Here is a 23,096-nt window from a genome sequence, read left to right as displayed (position 1 = left end):
TATAATAGGGCTGGAGGGGTTAAAAATAAAATTAAAATAATTTGACTAACCTTAATCCACTTGTTCGCACAGCCGGCTTCTCTTTCTGCTTTCATCTGTGAGGAAAAGAACCTGTGGTGACATCACTGCACTCATCACATGATCCATCACAATGGTGCTTGATCATGTGATGGACCATGTGATGAGCGCAGTGACCACAGGTCCTTTTCCTCACAGATGAAGGCAGAAGAGATGCCGGCTGTGCGAACAAGTGGATTAAGGTGAGTTAAAATGTTTTAACCCCTCCAGCCCTATTGTACTATGCATTCTGTATTAAGAATGCTATTTTCCCTTTATAACCATGTTATAAGGGAAAATAATACAATCTACACAACACCTAACCCAAACGCGCGTGCAAAACGCATTTAAATGTTTTGCACTCGCACAGAAAAATCGCACATTTTCCCGCGACGCACCCGCATCTTATCCGGGCCAAAAACATAACGCCCGTGTGAAAGAGGCCTTACTGTTTTCCCTCTTCTGATGGTGGTAGCCAACAACTTGTAACGTGCATGATGCATTTTCAGCTGTGTAGCACATCTTTAGTTGTAATTTATATATTTTTTTTTTTTCCTATTTCTTTTCTCACTGAATTTGTAATATTGTGAATATAATTTTCCTTTTTATATATTTTTTTGCATTGTTAACATATCTCTTGAAACCTTTCTTTACACTAGCTATAAAACATTAAAATACTTTTTTCAGCAGTTGCAGTTTTTGCAGATGTCACATGAATAATTCATATTTCTATTCTCCATAGAACAGTAGCTGTGTCCCATTTAGCTACTTTCTCCAGAGGCACAGGAATAAATATTATGCAGTGTGGCAGGTAAATGTAGCAGCCTTAGGTGCATATTTGTGCAGAAAATCTGCATTAAATGTGCACCAAAACTGCATATATTTATTGCGGTTTTGGTGTGTGTTTTCTGTGGACTTTGTTTAACAAGGTGTTGAAGTCTATGGGGGAAAAATCACTCTACAGATGGTGAGGAATCACATAAACAATTGACTTGCCGCACAACAGGCCTATTTTCACACCTAAGAAAAACAAAGTGTACATAGGATTTGTCAAATCTTATTCGGTTTGTCAGTACTGTATTACGCTGTGGTTTTTCCGCACATTAAAACCATGAGTAAGGCCTCATGCACATGGCCATGCCCATATTGCAGCCTGCAATGCACGGGCGCCAGCTGACTGCTCACTGCATCACAGATGCAGACCCGTTCAATTGAATGGGTCCGGAAGGTGCTGTGCGGAACGGAGGCACGGAAGCCCACTACAGAGTGCTACCATGGGGTTTCTCTCCATTCCTCCGCACCACACAGTCCCCATAAACCATCCATCAGAGTTAGTTCTCCTATAGATTGGCAGGGAGTGCCAGCGTTTTCCCAATATTCTAGCATCTGGACTACACGGGCACTTCCCTCTATGCAATCCCCCCCTTCTCTTAGGCCCCTTTTCACACGGGCAAGTTTTCCGCTCGGGTGCAATGCGTGAGTTGAACGCATTGCACCCGCCCTGAATCCAGACCCATTCACTTCAATGGGGCTGAGCAGATGAGCGGGGATTTTCACACATCACTTGTGCGTTGCGTGAAAATTGCAGCATGTTCTATATTGTATCGCGCAACGCAGGCAACATAGAAATGAATGGGTTTGCGTGAAAATTGCAAGCAAATGCGCATGCGGTGCGATTTTTCACGCATGGTTGCTAGGAGCTGATAGGGATGAGCGACCACGGATCTCATTAAAGTCTACTTCCTGTATTATTAAGGGAAAATAATAGCATTTTTAATACAGAATGCTTACTAAAATGTTGATTGAGGGGTTAAAAAAAATAAACTCACCTTATCCACTTGATCGCGCAGCCGGCATAGTCTTCTTTCTTTTTATTTCAGGACTTGCAAAAGGACCTTTGATGTAATCGCACTCACCACGTGGTGAGCGTGGTGACGCCAGCGCAGGTCCTGCTGAATGAAGATAGAAGACTTGCGCTGACGTCACTGCTAGTGGCGTCGCTAGAGGGGGGCGAGGGGGGGCAATTGCCCCCCCTATGTTGTCCCTTGCCCCCCCGGGTGCCCCCCCCGCTGATTCCCCAGAGTGAATACTAATGAGCGCTTCCATTATGGAAGCGCTCATTAGTACCGAAGGACCAGGAAGTGGTGAACGCTCTGTACTCACCACTTCCTGGTCCTCGGCTGTCGGCTGTGCAGGGCTGCGCACAGCGTAAGGTCGCTCTGTGACCTCACGCTGTGCGCGCCAGTTTAGAGCACAGTCGACTGAGGAGAAAATGGCAGGCGGCGTCCGTCCAGGAGCAGGAGAGGTAAGTGTTTTTATTTTATAGAAAATGTGGCTGCTGGGGGCATTATGGGGGCTAATTGGAGGCATATGGGGCATTTGGAGGCATATTTGGGGGCTAATAGGAGGCATATGGGGGCTAATAGGAGGCATATGGGGGCATTTGGAGGCATATGGGGGCTAGTTGGAGGCATATTTGGGGGCTAATTGGAGGCATATGGAGGCATATGGGGGCTAATTGGAGGCATAATTGGGGGCTAATTGGAGGCATATTTGGGGCTAATAGGAGGCACATGGGGCTAATAGGAGGCACATGGGGCTAATAGGAGGCATATGGGGCTAATATGAGGCATATGGGGGCTAATAGGAGGCATATGGGGGCTAATTGGAGGCATATGGGGGCTAATTGGAGGCATATGGGGGCTAATTGGAGGCATATGGGGGCTAATTGGAGGCATATGGGGGCTAATTGGAGGCATATGGGGCTAATATGAGGCATATGGGGGCTAATAGGAGGCATATGGGGGCTAATAGGAGGCATATGGGGGCTAATAGGAGGCATATGGGGGCTAATAGGAGGCATATGGGGGCTAATAGGAGGCATATGGGGGCTAATAGGAGGCATATGGGGCTAATAGGAGGCATATGGGGGCTAATTGGAGGCATATGGGGCTAATTGGAGGCATATGGGGCTAATTGGAGGCATATGGGGCTAATTGGAGGCATATGGGGCTAATTGGAGGCATATGGGGCTAATTGGAGGCATATGGGGGCTAATTGGAGGCATATGGGGGCTAATAGGAGGCATATGGGGCTAATAAGAGGCACAATGGGGCTAATAAGAGGCATAATGGAGGCTAATGAGGCATAAGGGCTGATATGGGGGCTAATGAGGCATAAGGGCTGATATGGGGGCTAATGAGGCATAAGGGCTGATATGGGGGCTGATATGAGAGGCATAATGAGGGCTAATGAGAGGCATAATGTGTCATCCACAGATGCCCCCATAACAGTGTGTCTTCCACAGATCCACCATAACAGTGCGCCTGTGCACTGACGAGAGACAGAAAGAAGGGGAAAGAATCCGTGGAAGCAAGCAGAGGACGGCACTGCAGACGACTGAATAGCTTCTTTTGTAAGTAAATTGCTTTATTATAACTGTATCCCTGCATATCGCAATTCTCTCGTATTTTGTAATCTTATTGATATATACTTATTTTGTTTGTGCCCCCCCATTTTTGACTGTGGTATCTTTGTGCCCCCCCTATATATTGTTCCTAGAGTCGCCACTGGACTCACTGCATTCACCACGTGGTGAGCGTAATTAAGTCATCAAAGGTCCTTTTGCAGGTCCTGAGATAAGATGATGCCGGCTGCGCGATCAAGTGGATAAGGTGAGTAAATTTTTAGTTTTTATCCCCACAATCAACATTTTAGTTAGCCTTCTTACAGAAGGCTATTATTTTCCATGATAACCATGTTATAAGGGAAAATAATAAAATCTACAGAACACCTAACCCAAACCGGAACTTCAGTGAAGAAGTCCGGGTTCGGGTCTGGGTACCACATTCAGTTTATCAATCGCGTGCAAAACGCATTGCACCCGCCCAATAAAAACTTGAACAATGCAATCGCAGTCAAAACTGACTGAAATTGGGTGCACACTCGCGCGGGTTTCCCCGCAATGCACAGGCAACGTATCTGGAGAAAAGCCGGGACGCCCGTGTGAAAGAGGCCTTACTCTCATCAGGGTTGCTGTTTTAATATGCTCTGGGTTGATTCATGGTGTCTGTAGCCAAGTTCCGATTTTCTCCCACAACTCTCACCGGGAAATCTACTGGGAGAGATTTATCAAACCGGTGTAATGTAAAACTGGCTCAGTTGCCCATAGCAACCAATCTGATTTCCCCTTTTATTTTCCAAAAGAGCTCTGAAAAATGAAAGGTGGAATCTAAATTGTTCCTAGGACAACATCTACATTTCCTTTACACCAGTTTTGCTAAATCTCCCCTGCTCTATACTGATCAGTCATAAGATTAAGGCCTAGTTCACACGATGTTTTTTTTTGCAAGTGTACGTGACTTCTTTGTGTTCCGTATACGGAACCATTCATTTTAATGGTTCCGCATTAAAAACGGAATGTACTCCGTATGCTTTCCGTATTTCCGTTCCGTTGAAAGATAGAACATGTCCTATTATTGCCCGCAAATCACGTTACTTGGCTCCATTCAAGTCAATGGGTCCGCAAAAAAAAAACAGAACACATACTGAAATGCATCCGTATGTCTTCCGTATTCGTTCCGTTTTTGCAGAACCATATATTCAAAATGTTATGCCCAGCCCATGTAATTACTGTATACGCCGTACTGAAAAACGGAACGGAAAAACTGAATGGAAACACAACGGAACTCAGAAACGGAACCACGGATCTGTGAAAAACTGACCGCAAAAAACTATAAAAGCCATACGTTCGTGTGAACTAGGCCTAAGGCTACATTCATATGACCGTATTGTTTTGCGGATCTGCACATGCCGCCGCTATCATAGTAAAATGCCTAATCTTGAACAGATGCTGACTCATTCATACGGTCGTGTGAATGTAGCCTAAGGCTGGGTTCACACCTGAGCGTTGCGCAAACGCGCGTTTTAGTCGCGCATTTTTATGCGCGTTTTTTGGAATAGTAAACGCGCGTTTGAGTGATTGACTACAGTGTCCTATGGCCACAAACGCGCGTCAAAACGCCCCAAAGTCGCGCATGTACTTTTTTGAGCGTCGGGCGTTTTACAGCGCGATCGTACGCGCTGTAAAACGCCCAGGTGTGAACCATTCCCATAAGGAATCATTGGTTTCTCCTTGTTGAGCGTTTTACAGCGCGTAGGAATGCGCTGTAAAACGCTCAGGTCTGAACCCAGGGTAAGGATTAGTCCACATATTCTGTATTTCATCCAGAATTTCGGTGGCATCCACAGTGAAATTACATACAGTATAGTACAATGTAAGTGAATGAGGCTTAACAAACTAAGAGGAAAAAAATCCAGCCACAAATTCAAGACATGCTGCAAATTTGGAAAATAAAATTGTGCAAACAAGCCCTTATTGATACATTTAGGGATCAAATCATTTTTATTTATAAATTTGCAATTTTTATAAATTTCAGTTTCTCTGCTTTTAAAACAGTGATACCTCCTAACATAGTTATTACTTTACATTTCCCATAGGTCTACTTCATGTTTGGCCTCATGCACACGGCCGTGTTCCGCGGCCGAGAGCAGCTGCATGAAGCGCACGGCGTCATAGCAACCAATGACACCGTGCGCTCATGCTGTCAGGAGGAATTCCGGCCGTGTGCATGAGGCCTTTGGAATATTTTGTAAATTACATTTTCTTTTTTTGGGACGATAGAAGGCTTGAAAGTTTAGAAACAAATCTTGAAATTTTTCAGAAAATGTCCAAAACCCACTTTTTAAAGACCAGTTCAGGTCTTAAGTCACTTTGTGAGGCTTGCATAATAGAAACCACCCATAAATGGCCTCTTTTTAGAAACTACACCCCCTCAAGGTATTCAAAACTGATTTTACAAACTTTGTTAACCCTTTAGGTGTTCCACAAGAATTAGAGGAAATTTCAGAATTTCACTTTTTTGGCAGATTTTCCATTTTAATCAGTTTTTTCCGCTAACAAAGCAAGGGTTAACAGCTAAACAAAACTCAATATTTATTGCCCTGATAATGTAGTTAACAGAAACACCCCATTTGTGATCGTAAACTGCTGTACGGGCACACGGCAGGGCGCAGAAGGAAAGGAACGCCATATAGTTTTTGGAAGGCAGATTTCATTGGCATAATTTTTAAGTTGCCATTTCATATTTGAAACTCAAAAAAAAAAAAAATTACCCCATTTTCGAAACCATGGGATAAGGTGGTAGTTTTGTTGGTACTATTTTAGGGTACATATGATTTTTGGTTGCTCTATATTACACTTTTTGTGAGGCAAGGTAAAAAAAATAGCTGTTTTGGCACCATTTTTATTTTTTGTTATCTACAATGTTCATCTGACCGGTTAGATCATGTGGTATTTTTACAGAGCAGGTTGTTACAGATGCAACAATACCAAATATGATGATGGTTTGGTACTATTTTAGGGTGCATATGACTTTTTGATCGCTTGCTATTACTTTTTGTGATGTAAGGTGACAAAAAATTGATTTTTTTACAGTGTTCATCTGAGGGGTTAGTTCAAGTGGTATTTTTATAGAGCAGGTTGTCACGGACACGGCGATGCATAATACTTATTTTTTTTTTTTTTTACAGTCAACACAATAAAAGCATTTTTGAAACAAAAAAAATAAAATCATGTTTTTGTGTCTCCATAGTCTGAGAGCCATATATATTTATTTATTTTTGGGGGCGATTGTCTTAGGTAGGGGCTCATTTCTTGCGGGATGACGTGACTGTTAGATTGGTACTATTTTGGGGGGCATACGCCTTTTTAATCGCTTGGTGTTGCAGTGATACCTAATATGTCTACTTTTCTTTTTTTTTTTTTTCTTTTTTTAACAATTTTTTCTTAACTTTATTTTGGGAAAAGGACACTTTTTTAAACTTTATTTTCCCTTTCCCCCACGACAGCACCGCCGAGAGGACAGGATCTGCCCCAGGGGACAGGAAACCTGCAGAATAAAAAGATGGAGCCTCTCTCCCACCTCAGTGGTTTCCTGTCCCTGGAGTGGCACACCTGCAGTTTCTCTTTCAGGTTCTTACCTATAGCAAGGAAGTCCCAGAGATGGTCTGAAGGGCTATGAGGTACATACCTGCTGGGGTCTATCGCCCATATTTTGGGCTGGCAGGACCCTAGGAGCCGGTGGTGGTTTGGGGCTTCCACCTGGCTCTTGCGGTAGGTGCGTGTGCGCTCCTCAATGTGAGTGAGGCCTTGCTGAAGCATAAAGGAAATGGAAGCAGCCTCATGTGGGGTGTTGTATTCTGGTAGCCTCCATCACACCGTCTGATATGGGTGTGGCTTACAGTCTTGCATTATTCACATTGCATTAGTTATCCTGCTATGCGGTTGTGTGGAAGCTTGGCTGTGAGCGTGATTTCATCACCTTCAGACCGTGTTCACACAACAGTTAGCGTAGTGGTAGGACCCAGGCTGAGAGACCGTGACGTGGTGCATGATGGGCTCCCATGTGTTCCTGACAGGAATATATTAGCAAAAGTCTCAGCTTTTAATATCTGCTTGTATGACTAGCTAGTATAGTCAGTGGCATATCCATTTGGTGCATTTTTTTCTGTGATTTATATAATTATATTTTCGTTTGCACAATGCTCTGTTTTGTGTAGGATGCCTTTGTGGTGCATGTGGACCGCGCCGGCATCCTCCATTGTACGTATTTTTTGCTGGGGATGGTCGTTTGCTGCGGTCCACATGCGGTGGGACTGCTCCCCCAATGAGAAACACGCTACAGTGTTTGGGGTTTGAGCAGTTCCCCCCATATTTGCCACTATATTTCTGTGATTTTGTTTTATATGTATTGAATGTGCCTTCACCTGGCATTTAACATTCTTCTGCACCTGGTAACCTCCATCACACGGTCTGATATGGGTGTGGCTTACAGTCTTGCTTTATTCACATAGTATTAGTTGTCCTGCTATGCGGTTGTGTGGAAGCTTGGCTGTGAGCTGGATTTCATCACCTTCAGACCGTGTTCACACCATAGTTAGCGTAGTGGTAGGACCCTTGCCATGCTGCGAGACCGTGATGTGGTGCAGGATGGGCTCCGATGTGTTCCTGACAGGAATATATTGGCAAAAGTCTCCGCTTTTAATATCTGCTTGTATGACTAGCTAGTATAGTCAGTGGCATATCCGTTTGGTGCATTTTTTTTCTGTGATTTATATGTTATGTTGGTTTGGCCAAATTCTGATGACGGCATGGTTGAACACCTTTGCTTCTATGCCTGCTTGGTTGAGTGTCTTGTTTTATACCTTCGAAGCCTGGTCGGCTGGATCTCATAGGCTGTCACGGAAGACGGCCACAATGCCAAAGGAAGGCATCGGGCTGCCATCAGGTCACCGTCGCAGAAGCGCGGGGACCCGATGGCAGCTCCCTCCCTCTACTAACATTGCGCGTGCCGCGGGTTAATGCGCCAGCATCTGTGTTTTCACTGATTCCGGCGCATACAGCAGGGGTCCGGCTATCAGTGACTGCCAGACCCCTGCCGTTGATCGGGCAGGCTCAGCACTGCACCCTTCATGAAGTACATGTATGTCGCGGCTCTTTAACTCCTTAGGGAACGGGCTCATTTTCACCTTAAGGACCTGACCAAATCTGACCAGTGTCACTTTATGTGGTGATAACTTTATAATGCTTTGACTTATCCAGGCCATTCTGAGATAGTTTTTTCATCACATATTGTACTTCATGACACTGGTAAAATGGAGTAAAAAAAAAAATTCTGTTTTATTTATTTAAAAAAATACCAAATTTACCGAAAGCAGCAGTGGCCGTGTGGGAACCAGGAGCAATGCAGGTGCCTGGGAGGCAGGTAAGTGTGTGTGTGAGGGGCCCGGGCATATGGGGGGGGGGGCGCATTTCAGGGATCAGATAACTCCTTTAAACTCTCTATTTATTTGAATTGTAGCATGGCAAACAGCATGGGAGCTTTTAGATGGAGCGATTATCGTTTGAATTTCGGACGTTGTCATTGCATGTAATAGCATGCAGCGATCACACCACAAATGATAAATCATTCCTTTTCTGTGGATCTAACAGGCTATCGTTACTCGCCACCAAATTGTCTTGTCTAATCAGAATTCTGCCAGGCATGTAAATGCTCTAGGAGTGAATAAGCGATAAGCACAGTAACAAGCAAACAATGTTTCGTAACTATTGTTTTGTGTAATTAGATGTCTTTGGAAAACAAACAACTCACTAACTGGTAAATAACTGTTGAGTATGGAAAAAATATCTCCCTGTCTGATAGAACCTGTATGCAGGATCTGCACCTGGTAAATGTAGGGCCACCTTTCGGCAATGAACATTAGTACGAATGCTCATTCCTGGTGACTGGGCCGTGCAAAGGTGCCACCGATCACCCAATGAATGAGCAAAACACTTCATCGGGTGAAATAATAGTTTATGTGGACACCTAAGTTATCGCTTCTGGGCAGTAGATCATTCTGTGTGAACAGAGATCTGCTGCCCAGAAACAAACCTGTATGAGGACGAGCGATGGCATACAGTGGATGAGACTGCTGCATGTAAATGCAGTTTATTAGTGCCACTGACAGGCAATTATCAGGAAGGAATGGTCACTTCCCGATAATTGCCTGCTCAGTCAGGCATTGTAAATCTGTCCTTACATTCTTAGGCTAGCTTCATATCTGCGTATTTCGTTCCGTCAGAGAACAACCTGCTGGAATGAACCGTATCTGGCCCCATTAAAGTATAATGGGGGGTCCTGCTGACAAGCAGAAAACCCGCCGGACACAAACCGCTGCATGCTGCGTTTTCTGTCTGGACGAACTCCCACTTGTCTGCCGGAACGGGCTACCAGAACATTGCTAATACAGATGTGAAGGTAGATTTAGGCCTCATGCACACGGCCGGGCAACATCTGTGCGACGGCCTGGGCGGATCGAGACCCATTAAACTTGAATGGGTCCATGATCGTTCCACACCGTAAAAAAATAGAACATGTTCTATTTATTGCGATGCGGAGGCATGGACAGAAACACCATGGAAGCACTGCGTAGTGCTTCCATGGGCTTTCGATCCGCATATTGCTGCTAGTGTTATCCAATACATTCCAGAACTGTAAGGGTTACATAGCATCATAAATCAATATAATGCTATGTGAATCCCGTCAGTTCTGTGAGGTCAGGCCGGAAGATGCGATGCAGACTCGCTGCGGGAGGAACGCTTGTCTGCAAGGGGCCTTAGTCAGACTATGACTGTGGATAAAAGGAGGCCCCTGCAGCAACTCAATTAGAGTATCACACATTACACCAATCAATGAAATGCCCTTCTGTGGACATCTTTATCTAGACCTACAGTATCAAGAGAATTCTCACATCGGCAGTAAATGGACAGTGGATTATATATATATATATATATATATATATATATATAGGAGGTCTTAACTTTTGTCGACTGCTACAATAGGACCATATGAAAAACCACCAAAAAATTTTTTCTATGAATATTGAATTTCAAAAATATAACATAACTGTAAAACACATTTCGCCACCACACCTCCTTTCTGCTCCTTGTTGGCGGTAAATAGGCCTGCAATGATGAATGATTTGTATTGTACTTGTGTTTTCTTAGTGTAGATTTTATGTGCAGTACTCTGGTGCTACTAATTGTGTATTTGCCTTTTTGTTTGTGTTAATGGGTGCCTGAAAAATAATTAAGGGCGTGTCCAAGTGTAGAAAAGCAGGTCTCTCATACGTTATAGTGCCCATACAGAAAATACAGGACTGCGTTAAAGAGTATACAATCGCTACTGAACAGACTCGAAGCTAAACAGAAACCTTGATACTGTATAATTAAAGGATTTTAGAAATTACATGGACAAAAGCTGTACTACTAGGAACTTTTCCTAGAAATTATGGACAAACAACAGCAGACAGGGAAAGGAAAGTGGCCCTGGAAAAAAAACAAAAGTGATCCCATGTTGTAGGCAGGTCTGAATTGACAGAAGGCAGGCAACACAAGTAGGCAGGGCTAGTAATACTGTAGTTCAGCACAAAATGCTGCCCCAGCAGAACCAAATACCATAGTGCAGCACAAAACACTGCCGCCCCCACTGCAGTATTTAACTGTATCACCATCCTGAGGACAGCAATACAGTTGAATTCAGGAGGGCACCAACGGCCACCAACCAAGTACATAAGTACCTGTTGATCCTTAAATAATGCTGAGAGAATCAGATTGTTATGTACCCAGCTGGCATCCATGAGGAGGGCTTGGGCAGCCTCCTGGGCATTGTCCAACCTGAACATTTTCCTGTAGGGCCTAAGGGCTGTCCACCCCCGTCGACAGCTCCTAACTGTTCCCAAAAAGTTGTGATTATGGGGGATATACAGATCCAGTAGCATTGTAATGAGATACAGGGCTAGGTTTAGACTGACTGAAAAAAGGATGGAGTCCTTTGGGCACAGTGCCTCCAATTTTCTCCCATCTGCTCTGTTTAGTGTATTGACAGCAGAAATAAGATGGTATTAAATAAGTTTAGCACTTTTTGACATCTGCATGAAGACCTCAACAAGTACCGTGCCTAAGATGTTGCAAATTAGGCGATGCCCACTTCCCTGATAAGTCATGCCTCTTGTTGGGCCAGACACAGATAACTTCTCTAAACATAGGTGCACCGAATTGCTCCACATTTTGGCACAATTGACACCGGAATTCAAGTCCCAGCAAATGTAGGCCAGTAAATAGGGCATATGGATGCCATAGATAGTGTCTCCTGATCAGATACACCCTCCCCTTGCAGGATTTGTCTGAATGCAAGGGTACACTCACACTCACACGTTTTTCATGTCCGTTTTTGTATCTGTGTGTGCATTCATTTTCTGGTACTGTATTATGCTGCGTTTTTTTTTTATTTATTAGAATCCACAATGAAAAAAAACTTGTGTAATTCCGCGCGGGTGCAATACGTGATGTTAATGCATTGCACCCGCACTGAATCCGGACCCATTTATTTCAATGGGTCTGTGTATATGAGCTTTTTTTTATATATATATATATATATATATATATATATATATAATATATTCTGTATTTTTCACGCAGCCCTGGCCCCATAGAAGTGAATGGGGCTGCGTGTAAAACGCATCGCATCCGGATCCACTGCGCTGTGTTTTAAACGCAAGTAACTTAGCAACAGTGAAGGGATTTAAGGACAGGAAGTTGCGTTTCGCAGCAACCTAAAGCAATGAATGTGGAGAGGCTCATTCTCCTTGTCCAGGAGAGGCCCTGCATTTGGGATACAAGGTCAGGGAAGTACCACGACCGGTTTAAGAAGGCAGCATGGGTTGACATAGCCCAGTAGTTGTTCACAGCTATATGGGATAAAACTAAAGGCCAGAGTTTTGGTAAGTGGCCAATCTATACATGTGTGATCCTAGCTGTCCTCCCTAGCATAGCACATGGCATACGTTGTCCTCTCTAGCATAGCACATGGCATACGTTGTCCTCCCTAGCATAGCACATGGTATACGTTGTCCTCCCTAGAATAGCACATGGCATACGTTGTCCTCCCTAGCATAGCACATGGTATACGTTGTCCTCCCTAGAATAGCACATGGCATACGTTGTCCTCCCTAGAATAGCACATGGCATACGTTGTCCTCCCTAGCATAGCACATGGCATACGTTGTCCTCTGTAGGATTGTATTGTTTGGTTCCAATTTTTTTTCTGGTATTTTTCTTACAAAGTTGATGAAGTCAAGAATCGGTGGCGGAGCTGCAGGGACCAATTCCGGAAGGAAAGGCCGCAGAGGGTCGGAACCCATCCAAGAAAAGGCCCTATATGTATCAGGACCAGCTGATGTTCCTGCGTCTGGTCGTGGAGCTGCATCCGTAAGTTAATTACTAACAATGAGCACTATATGCTTATTGTGACGAGACCAATCTCGCCACATTGCATTGGAGAAGCCTGGTTGCCCGCGTTCTTCCTTTAGACTATGGCCCCATGTTGAAACGCTTGATTTTCCCCTGCAAAGACTATGTGAAAGAATTTGGCTCCATGGCAATTGAACTGTATTCGTGTAGTCTGAGTGCCATTCACCTAATAATTGAATGCGCTAAGATCCAAGCTATCTGGGGATATGCTAAATGCCTATGTTTTATGCAATAGCGGCATAGTTAAATATTCTTATGTCTTTTATTGTCTTTTGCTACCATGTGGCTAATGAAGTTTTGCCTCTGCCCTTGGAGATACATTGGATTACTTCCCAATTGTCTCCAGGACATTGTGTAAAACGGTGTATTCTCCTGCCTGTGATAATTACATTAACCCATTGTGTAAGGTAATTGTATCACAGGCAGAGGGGAGGATTTTGTGTGGGAGTGTCTGAGTGTATTGTACGTGTTTACTGGTTGTTTTACAAAACCCTGTGGGTGGTACTAATGTGTATATAAGAACAATAAAGACACAGCTCTGGCTGTCGACTGCTTTACCCTCAACACAGATCTTGGTCTCGTTCTTGGGGGCATTCACTGTATGCTGTTAGAGATTGATTGCTAGGAGTGTAAACCGCTTGGGTGCGTTTCCTATTCATCTGCTAGCAGCTATTCGTGAGGTTCCGTTGCTAGGAGTGTAAGCCGCTTGGGTGCGTTTCCTATTCGTCTGCTAGCAGCTATTTGTGAGGTTCAGTTCGGGAATTTGGAGCATTCCTTTGTATGCCGTAACAATTGGTGGCAAGCGGCGGGATCGTTCCCACAGCCAGAAGGACAGCTACAGGAGACACCATTCCATGGATTTTACAATTTGAGGGCAACGCATGTCCTAGTACAGCGACCCTGACAGCACCAGAATAGAACCAGCAGTGGAGTACGATGAGGGTGTCATGGATGACCGAGATGCAATAAGGAAAGGCATGTGGTACCAGGCACTGGGTATGGAGGAGTACCAGCAGGTCGAGAGGTTCCCCAAGGAAGACCAGCGGTTGCGGAAGCGAGTAGCCCTGCGGATGCACTTTCTGGGAGAGCAGCCCCTGGAGGAATGGGTGAAGGAACTGGAACACTTAGTATGGCAGGAGATGTGGCTGGAAGTTGCCTACCAGGCGCTCTGGTGGTATGGGGCACAGTACCTGCCATGGACAGCTGAGCATGACAAGCCAGAAGGGAGAGGAGTTGGATGGTCCTGGCTTGTTATGGGAGACTTTTTCAGAGTCGGAGTTTGGGAGCCCTACACAAGCCTGGTTCAGGGACCTCTTTGAGTGGCGGGAGAGCAGGTATGACTGGGACGACACTCACTAAATTAAGCAAGACCTGGTCCACCTGGTGACCCAGGAGATGGAGCTGGAACAGGACTACCAGCAGCTATTCCACTCCAGTGAGAGGGCTCAGCGAGAGAGCAGAGCGTCAGACCCAGGTCCAGAGCCCTTCAGCTGGGAGGATATTGTGGAGGTTTACTGGGAAGAACCCCAGGTGGCCGGTGGAGGTGGGACCGAGGTCTCTCCACCGGTCCTGCACGGAATTGGGAGCCCAGTCTCCATTCCCCAGTGGCAGGCTGAGTTACAGGGGGCAGAGACAGTCGGTCCTGTTCCCCAGCGGCAGAGTGTCCTACAGGGAATAGAGAGCACCGTCTCCTTGCCCCTGCAACAGGACACTGTATTGGGAGCCGAAACAGTCGGTCTCCCTCCCCAGAGGCTGGAAGTATGTATGGGAGAGGAGCTTGTTACCCCCTCTCCCCATTGGCAGTGTGATTTGCAGGGAATTGGGAGCACAGTCTCCATCTCCCAGCGGCAGGCTGAGTTACAGGGGGCAGAGACAGTCGGTCGTGTCCCCCAGCAGCAGATTGAGTTGTTTGGAATTGGGAGCCCAGTCTCCATCCCACAGCAACAGAAGGATTTGTTGGGAAGACATACCGCACACAAAACAAATATTATTCCAACATCTCACGGCAGCTGCGAAATCTGTAATCCTGTTGCGTTGGAATCAGCAGTGTCCTCCCAGTATATCTCAATGGCTACAAAAGGTCAACTACATATTCCTCATGGAGGAACTCTCGGCTTGGGAGTTACGATCACACACAAAGTTCCAATCTATATGGAAAGATTGGGTAACTTTCCACTCTATTTCATATGCCCTCCAACAATTAACTGAGGAACCTCAAGATACAACAGACTAACTTGCTTTAGATATCTGTTTACTTTGAGCCCCCTTTCCTCCTTTCCTTCCCCCTTCCCTCTCCCCCTCCTAAACTATCCTTATCCCACCTTTCCATCCATAATATCTTCTTAACCTATAACATTTTGGTACAACATGCCGAATATACAGTATATATGTGCATTGTCAATACATCTGGAAACATAATTTATTTATTATTCATGTGAATTGTATTTTCAAAACAGTAATGTACCAATTTTCTGCTTTCTTTAAAAGAAAAAATCTATAAAAAGAGAATTGAAAAGAAAAAAGATAGTAATATGTGACTTTACTATTGTTGTAAACAAAATTGTGTTCATATAATAATTAACATGTTCTGTTGTTTTACATTGTGAAGAATGGAGGACAACCTTGAGGAGGAAGCAGATGAGTCGGCTTCCCAGCACTCAATCACCTGTGAGGAGGAGACTCCCTCTGGTCCACCTCCTTCAGAGACTGAAGAAAGACCCGGCACCTCTGCAGCCTCGCGTCCCGCTGCTTCAGGAATCTATTCATCCCCCCACTTTGCCCCTACCCAGCCGGCAATGGAGACACCCCATGCCTCCTGCCAAAGCTCTGGTCAATAGCCAGGTCCTGGATTATTTGGCTAGAGCCCGGCAGGAGGACCAGTTTGATTTATATGTCAGAAGTCTGGCACCTTATTTGCAGAGTTTGCCTCCAGAATAATTGCTGAGAACCAAAGCAGCGCTCGGAATCTTTCTGGAGGCAGCCACTCCGCCATATGATCTGACAGACATTTTTGTTGCCCTGGAAAATTGGCACACCCATGGGCACATGTCTGGCCCCCTCCCTAAGGCCATTCTACATTGCTCACAGGGTCCGCCACATTTCCATGGTAGTAGGGAACATTATGGCCTATCAAGTCGGCATATGGCCAACCATATCAGGCCCAGACTTTCTATGGGCAGCCTGTCCCCTCCTCATCCCAGGCTGGCCCATCTGTTCACTCTGGCCCCCCTTCAAAACCCTCCTACCATGGCCCTCAGTTTCAGGGTCCCCCATCACCACATGGCCGGTTCTTGAATTTGTCATTTTTCATTTGTATATTTTATATATGTTATTATAATTTTTTTTTTTTAAGTCAAGTTGACTCATCTGTGTTTTATTGAACAGAGTTTTATTTTCATGTATTTTATTGTTTGTTGTCTTTATTATATACAGTGCATAATGATATTTATGTAGCACAAACACATAGAGCACATTACTAATTGTAAACGTTTAAGCCAAATACTATATAAACATGATTTCTCTAACATTTACACACACAAAAATGTATTTGGTTATAAAATATATTCAACATATTTTTATTTATAATACATATCTACCAGGTAAAAAAAATATAACTTCCATTACGCACACGATATTAAACACAATACAGATGGCGTTTAGTGACATGACACCTGTAATGATAGTTTTTATTATGGCATAATCAGGCCAATTATTACTTTATTAGGGCTCCTTCACACTTGCGGCAGGACGGATCCGGCAGGCTGGTCTCCCTGTCGGATCCGTCCTTCCGCTGTTTCGCCGGACCGCCGCTCCGTCCCAATTGACTATAATGGGGACGGGGGCTGAGCTCCAGCGCAGCACGGCGGTGCACGGCGAAAGCCGCCGGACTAAAAAGTCGGAGATGCAGGACTTTTTAGTCCGGCGGCTTTCGCCGTGCACCGCCGGAGCTCAGCCCCCGTCCCCATTATAGTCAATTGGGACGGAGCGGCGGCCTGGCGAAAAAGCGGAAGGACGGATCCAACAGGGAGACCAGCCTGCCGGATCTGTCCTGCCGCAAGTGTGTAGGAGCCCTTAATGATGATGGTGAAACATGCATACATATATTAATGAGGTATTAGTACATATTTCCCAGACCGCATTATAAACAATATATGTAAGCTCGTAACCCACGTCAAGGGTCCTCATTATCTTGCAAGTCCCTATATATAAAAAATCCAAATAACTAACACAAAAACCAGCCAAACTACCTACTCTCCATAAAAAAATAGATCTGTCCAATAAACCTATGCATGCTGGGGGTATTTATATGGGTTTGCAGTAACAGGTGAATCTAGAGATTGGATCAGTTTTTTTTTTCACACACGTTAAGAACGCATGAAATACGCATGTTACCCGCGTGGAAATAACACAACGCAATCGCATACAAAACTGGCTGCACACGCAAGGAAAATCGCGTGATTATCACTGACTGCATCCGGACCTAATCCATCACGCCTATGTGAAAAAGGCCTAAGGGTGCCTTCACGTGCTGTGGAATTTGTTGCAGAATTTTCTTCAACTTAAAATTAGTTCCATTCATTAGAATGGCGCAGCAAGCATATGGATTTCTGCAAGCCCCATTCAGGTGAATGGAACTGATTTGCAGTCACGGAAAATTCTGCAGCACGTGAAGGCGCCCTAATAAAGTACCAGTAAAGTAAGGGCTCATGCACACAACCGTATGTATTTTGCGGTCCGCAAAAAACACTAATGATGTCCGTGTGCATTCCGTATTTTGCAGAACGGAACAGCTGGCCCATGATAGAACCGTACTATCCTTGTCCGTAATGCGGACAATAATAGGACATGTTCTATTTTTTTGCGGAACAGAAATACGGACATACATAAACGGAATGCACACTGAGTACGTTTTTTTCCGGACCCATTGAAATGAATGGTTTTGCATACGGTCAGCAAAAAAAACGGAACGGACACAGAAAGAAAATACGTTTGTGTGCATGAGACCTTATGGACTATTAGTTTCAGGGATGTGTATCTCCTTTTCTGCACATTCTACAATAATGCCTCATTCACACATCAGTGTTCGGTCAGTGATTTCCATCAGTGATTGTAAGCCAAAACCAGGTGCGGCTCTAAACACAGAACAGGAGCAGATCTTTTACCTTATGTCTGTGGAGGCTCCAGTCCTGGTTTTGGCTCCCAATCACTGATGGAAATCACTGACACATATCTCCCAACTTTTGAAAACCGCAAAGAGGGACAATATATGTGGCACATATCATGGCAGTTTTTTTCATACTAGGCCATGCCTCTAACTCCGCCCATCACCACTGACTCCTTGACAATTGCAGTAGCTAGGTGAGTATACGTTCCTTTACGTTCCCACAGTATGCGGAGCCCCAGGGACAATTCTGTTCTCGTGCTTCAATATCCATTTAAATATTTTAGCTCATAAATCATCGGATTATAGATATTTTAATGTACAAATTGCACCAAATAATGAAGTTCTGGTCTAATATACAGGTAGAGACCATACAGAGAGCTTACTAAGGAGCACTTTAGTACATTTATAAGGATCCAAGAGGGACTTGGGTCAAAAAGAAGGACTGTCCCTCCCAAAGAGGCATGCTGAGGTGTGAACGAGGCTTTACTTTACATTGAGGAGTTGCTACCCATGCAGTTCCCTAAGGCTAGGCGTACACGACACATAGCGCACAACTACACTGCAACATTTGTGGCGCGACAATCTGTATAATGACAGTCTATGGTGTCGCAATGCGACTCGCAGAAAATTCCATCTCGAATGGATTTTTTGCGACCGTCGCGTCCCAGTCGCAGCGCGACAACATAGACTACCATTATAAAAATTGTCGCGCGACAAATGTCATCGTGTAGACCTAGCCGAATAGCTTAGCATGGCTTTATCCATGGCAACCTTCAGGCCGTCACTGTAAAGGGTTAATGGCAGATTCAGGGAGATGTCAGCTGCTGCCTGAATGGGTTAATCCTCCAGGTCGACGTCACCGCAGCCTCCAGGATCTGTCAGCGGCCCCGCCCCCAGCAGTGCGATCAGCTCTCCGCCTGGTGTACACGGCCGCCGGCAGCAGGTGATCGGATCCGGGGGGCTGCCACCGACCTGCGACCACCGGGACAGGTGAGGAGCTGTGTGGATGCTGCTGGGAGGATGGGGAGCGCCTGCATGTGTGTACGGGCTGAATAATGAATGACTGCTCATCCTGGAGCATCTGCTGCCAGAGCAGGATTATGGCTGCCCTGTGAAGGATGTGGGGGTAGGTGAGGGCCAACTCCAGAGCTTCTGGACACTGTCTAGGGTTCTCTTAGGGGTATGTTCACACAGAAGAAAAAACCGATGCAGAGTCCGCTTCAAATTTCCATGCGTTTTCACACATTGTCCGATCCTACCCATTTCAGCAGGAAGTTCGGATATGGATTTGACGTGGAATCCGTACCAAGAATGATCATGTCGCTTCTGCATTTTTTTCCACGCCAAACTTGGCCAGAAAAAAATAAAACGCTGTATAAATTACCATGCGGTTTTCCCATTGAGATGAATGGGAGGTGGATACTGTGTAGATTTTCCAAGCGGAATCTGGGCTAAAATCCACGTAGAAGAAAACTCAGCGGGGGAGATTTATCAAACTGGTGTAAAGTCGCCCAATCAGATTGCACCTTTCAATTTTCAGAGCTCGTTTGGAAAATGAAAGGCAGAATCTGATTGGTTGCTATGGGCGACTAAGCCAGTTTTGATGCGAATATACCCTTATTCAGGGTATTGGTTTCTGGTGGGGCGCAGCAGAGATATAGGTGCGAGTGAGGTATAGTATAGACGTCTAGGGGTATCGCCTGAGGATAATGTCGGGTATTGTATGGGTGTTATTTATCAGTAAGAAAATAGAGCATTTATGAGGTGTGGTACGTATGATATTCTATCTACAAAGTTAAAGGGGTTCTCAAGGAACCCACCCATTGGTACCTGTGAAGGCATCTATACTTGTCTGCTCCCCACCACCCTGTCCTAGATCCATGGCTCCTGAGCGGTCTACACTGAGCATCTGGTCCTCATCTGCCAACTTCTACGGATGGGGCCTTGTGCGCAGCTGCAGCCAATGATTAGCCTCAGCAGTGGTGTCCCCAAGTGGCATGTCGCATGCAGGTTGGACATATGTCACCACTGAGGCCAGTCATTGGCTGCAGCGGCACACATGACCCCATCCGTGTGGAACTTGACAGATGGGAACCGGAAGCTCCATGCCCGGGATGTACTGAGCTGGCAGGGAGGGGGTAACTATAGCTTTCTCCACAGGTACCACTGGATGGAGGTGGGTTAAAAAACAACTGAACAATCCCTTTTAGCAATTTTTGGAGGCAATGTACAGTAGAGTTGCGGTAAGTGACATGAAGCAGTCTATAGCATAGTGTATCAGCAGATTTCACACACTATTAGGCTGGTGCTATATGGTGACTTCTTGTCGCTGAAAAGTTGCGCTCCGTCTTTTTGTAATGATGACATACTGCGATTTGGATTTTTGTGCGACTGTTGCATTGTAGTCGAAGCATGTCACAGCATTGACTATCATTACAAAAAATGTTGTGTGACGTAAATGTCGCATGATGCGTGGCACAGTGTAGTTGGACCCTTTTTGTCGCGTGACGCATGTTACCGTGTAGCCCTAGCCTAATATGACCAAGTGCGGCTGGTCACAGGTATAAAGATTGGGCCACTGTATGCCTGGAAATCAGGGACACACATAAAAATATGTATTTCATGTGCATTTGCGTTGAAAAAAAAACAAAACGTGGACATGTGGAGGGTGCGATCAGTGGCCAAACTGGCGCCAAGATCGGCATTTAATGCATGTTCAGCAGCCGCGTTTTAGAACGAGTGTGGTGTTTTGGAAAGTGAAATCCACTGTGGAGATTGGCGTGCTGCAAATCCACACTGCGCTCAATTTCTGTTGCAGATTATTTTACTCAGCGGGGGTCATTTATCAAAGACCAGTATTTTACATCAGCCTTTGATATCCCCGCACTGCCGGAGGATGCGCCTAATTTATGATGGGGTGCAGTTCTGGCCATAAATTGGACGCATCTGTGCGCCTTGAGTAAAATCTATTCCGGTCCTGGACTGGAGTAGATTTCAAATATCATTTACACCTGTTTTTAGGCGTAAATGTTTGTGAATTTCTCCACCACTCCCCCAGTGGCGAGGATGGCGTATAACGTCCATGTGGCAAAATTTTGTCTCATGGGCGTTTAAAAAGTTGCAAAAAAAGACCTTGCGACTTTTTTGATGCCAAATTAACGTCACTAAATGACCTCCGGCGTGTAGATGCTTTTTTCTTTATGGCCTCTTTCACACGAGAGATACAGATTGTGTATGCAGGTTGAATCTTTTTTTTTTTTCTGTGATTGCGTTCAGTGTGTGCGTTTTTTCCATGTGGATGCAATCCGTTTTTCATGCAAACCCCATTTACTCCTATGGTGCCAGGACTGCGTGAAAACCGCACCGTATGGAACATGCGGCGATTTATTTATTTTGTCCTGAACCCACAGATGATCAGTGAAAAAAACGTGTACACGGACCCATTGAAATGAAGGCTTTAGGATTCTGTCTGGAATGTATGCGTTCTCTACACACATCACATCCGGACGGAAAACTCTCTCGTGTGAAAAAGGCCTAAGGCTAGGGCTACATGGTGAGCGTGACAGCTGTCATGCAACCAAAGATCGCAGTGTAGCAGGGCAGCCATGAAAACTAACAGGATCGCAGTGCAACTTGCATGTTTACCGCGACTGCAGAATTGCAAAAATCCAAGCCTTCCTGCTGTTTATTTCTGTAGTTGTCCTGATACACCGCTATCCGCTGTTTCACCCAAGATCTCATGTCCAGCAGCATGCCGAACCTCCTTCCCCAACCCTGGGTTTCAGGCTTCTTCTGGGCCATGTTATGGGGTGCTCTTCCCTTAGGCCTAGTTCACACAGTCAGTGTTTGGTCTGTGATTTCCATCGGTGACTGAGCCAAAACCAGGATTGGAGCCTCCACAGACATAAGGAATAAGGGAAAGATCTGCTCCTGTTCTGTGTTTAGAGCCGCACCTGGTTTTGCCTCAAAATCACTGATTAAGGGCTCATGCACACGACCGTTGTTGTTTTGCGGTCCGTTTTTCACGAATCCGTTGTTCCGTGTCTGAGTTTTTTTTTCCTGTGATTTAAGTCCTCTTCCATTCCGTTATTCCACAAAACGTTTTCGTATGCAATCCGTTTTTTGCGGATTGGAAACAGTAACTTATTAATCACCAAACACATGAGCAACATGGGCTGGGCATAGCATTTCTACAGTATGGATCCGCAAAATACGGATGTATGTTTTTCCGACCCATTGGTTTGAATGGGGCCTCGGACCGTGATTTGCGGACAATAATAGGACATGCACAACTTTTTTTATTTTTTTTTACAGAATGGAAATATGGAAACGGAATGCACACGGAGTACCTTCATTTTTTATTTTTTTTGCGGACCCATTGAAGTAAATAGTCCTGCATACGGTCCGCAAAAAAAAATGGAACGGAAGCGGAAAGAAAATAAGTTTGTGCGCATGAGCCCTAAATCACTGAAGCGTGAGCTAAGCCTTAGGTTATTGACATGCAGTTAATCACGTACAGATGTATTCACACACAGGTTAAACTTAAAAATGTTCACATTCCCCATGTAAAAATCGTATCTATTGCTTATCTCAAGTTACCTGTTTCAATACAGTTGTATTAAATGCATAAAAAATTTTTTTATTGTACTTCTTAGGCTACATGCACACGACCGTTGTGTGTTTTGCGGTCCGCAAATCATGGATCCACAAAACACAGATGGTGTTCGTGTGTGTTCCGCAATTTGCGTAAGAGCACGGGCAGCCTTTACTATAACTGCCTATTCTTGTCCGCAAAACGCGCACAAGAATAGGACAGGTTATTAAAAAAAAATTGCGGAACGGAGCAAAGGATGCAGACATTATACGGAGTGCTGTCCGCATATTTTGCAGCCCCTTTTAAGTCAATGGGTCCGCATCCGAGCCGCCAAAACAACGTCCGTGTGCATGAGGCCTTAAGAGGGT

The 23,096-nt window shown here is 45.0% G+C and overlaps 1 long non-coding RNA gene across 1 annotated transcript; it reads left to right on the top strand.

Moving 5' to 3' along the window:
- Positions 1–385: 385 nt before the first annotated feature.
- Positions 386–16,333, top strand: LOC122933956. Its single transcript, XR_006388620.1, has 3 exons — positions 386–868; positions 12,785–12,928; positions 15,579–16,333. It is a non-coding gene; the product is annotated as an uncharacterized LOC122933956 (long non-coding RNA).
- The last annotated feature ends 6,763 nt before the right edge of the window (positions 16,334–23,096 follow it).

Source organism: Bufo gargarizans, chromosome 1 (genome assembly GCF_014858855.1).
Source record: "Bufo gargarizans isolate SCDJY-AF-19 chromosome 1, ASM1485885v1, whole genome shotgun sequence".
Classification (NCBI taxonomy): Eukaryota; Metazoa; Chordata; class Amphibia; order Anura; family Bufonidae; genus Bufo; species Bufo gargarizans.
The sequence above is the reverse complement of the archived record's forward strand: the minus strand, read 5'-3'. Positions and strand labels throughout refer to the sequence as shown.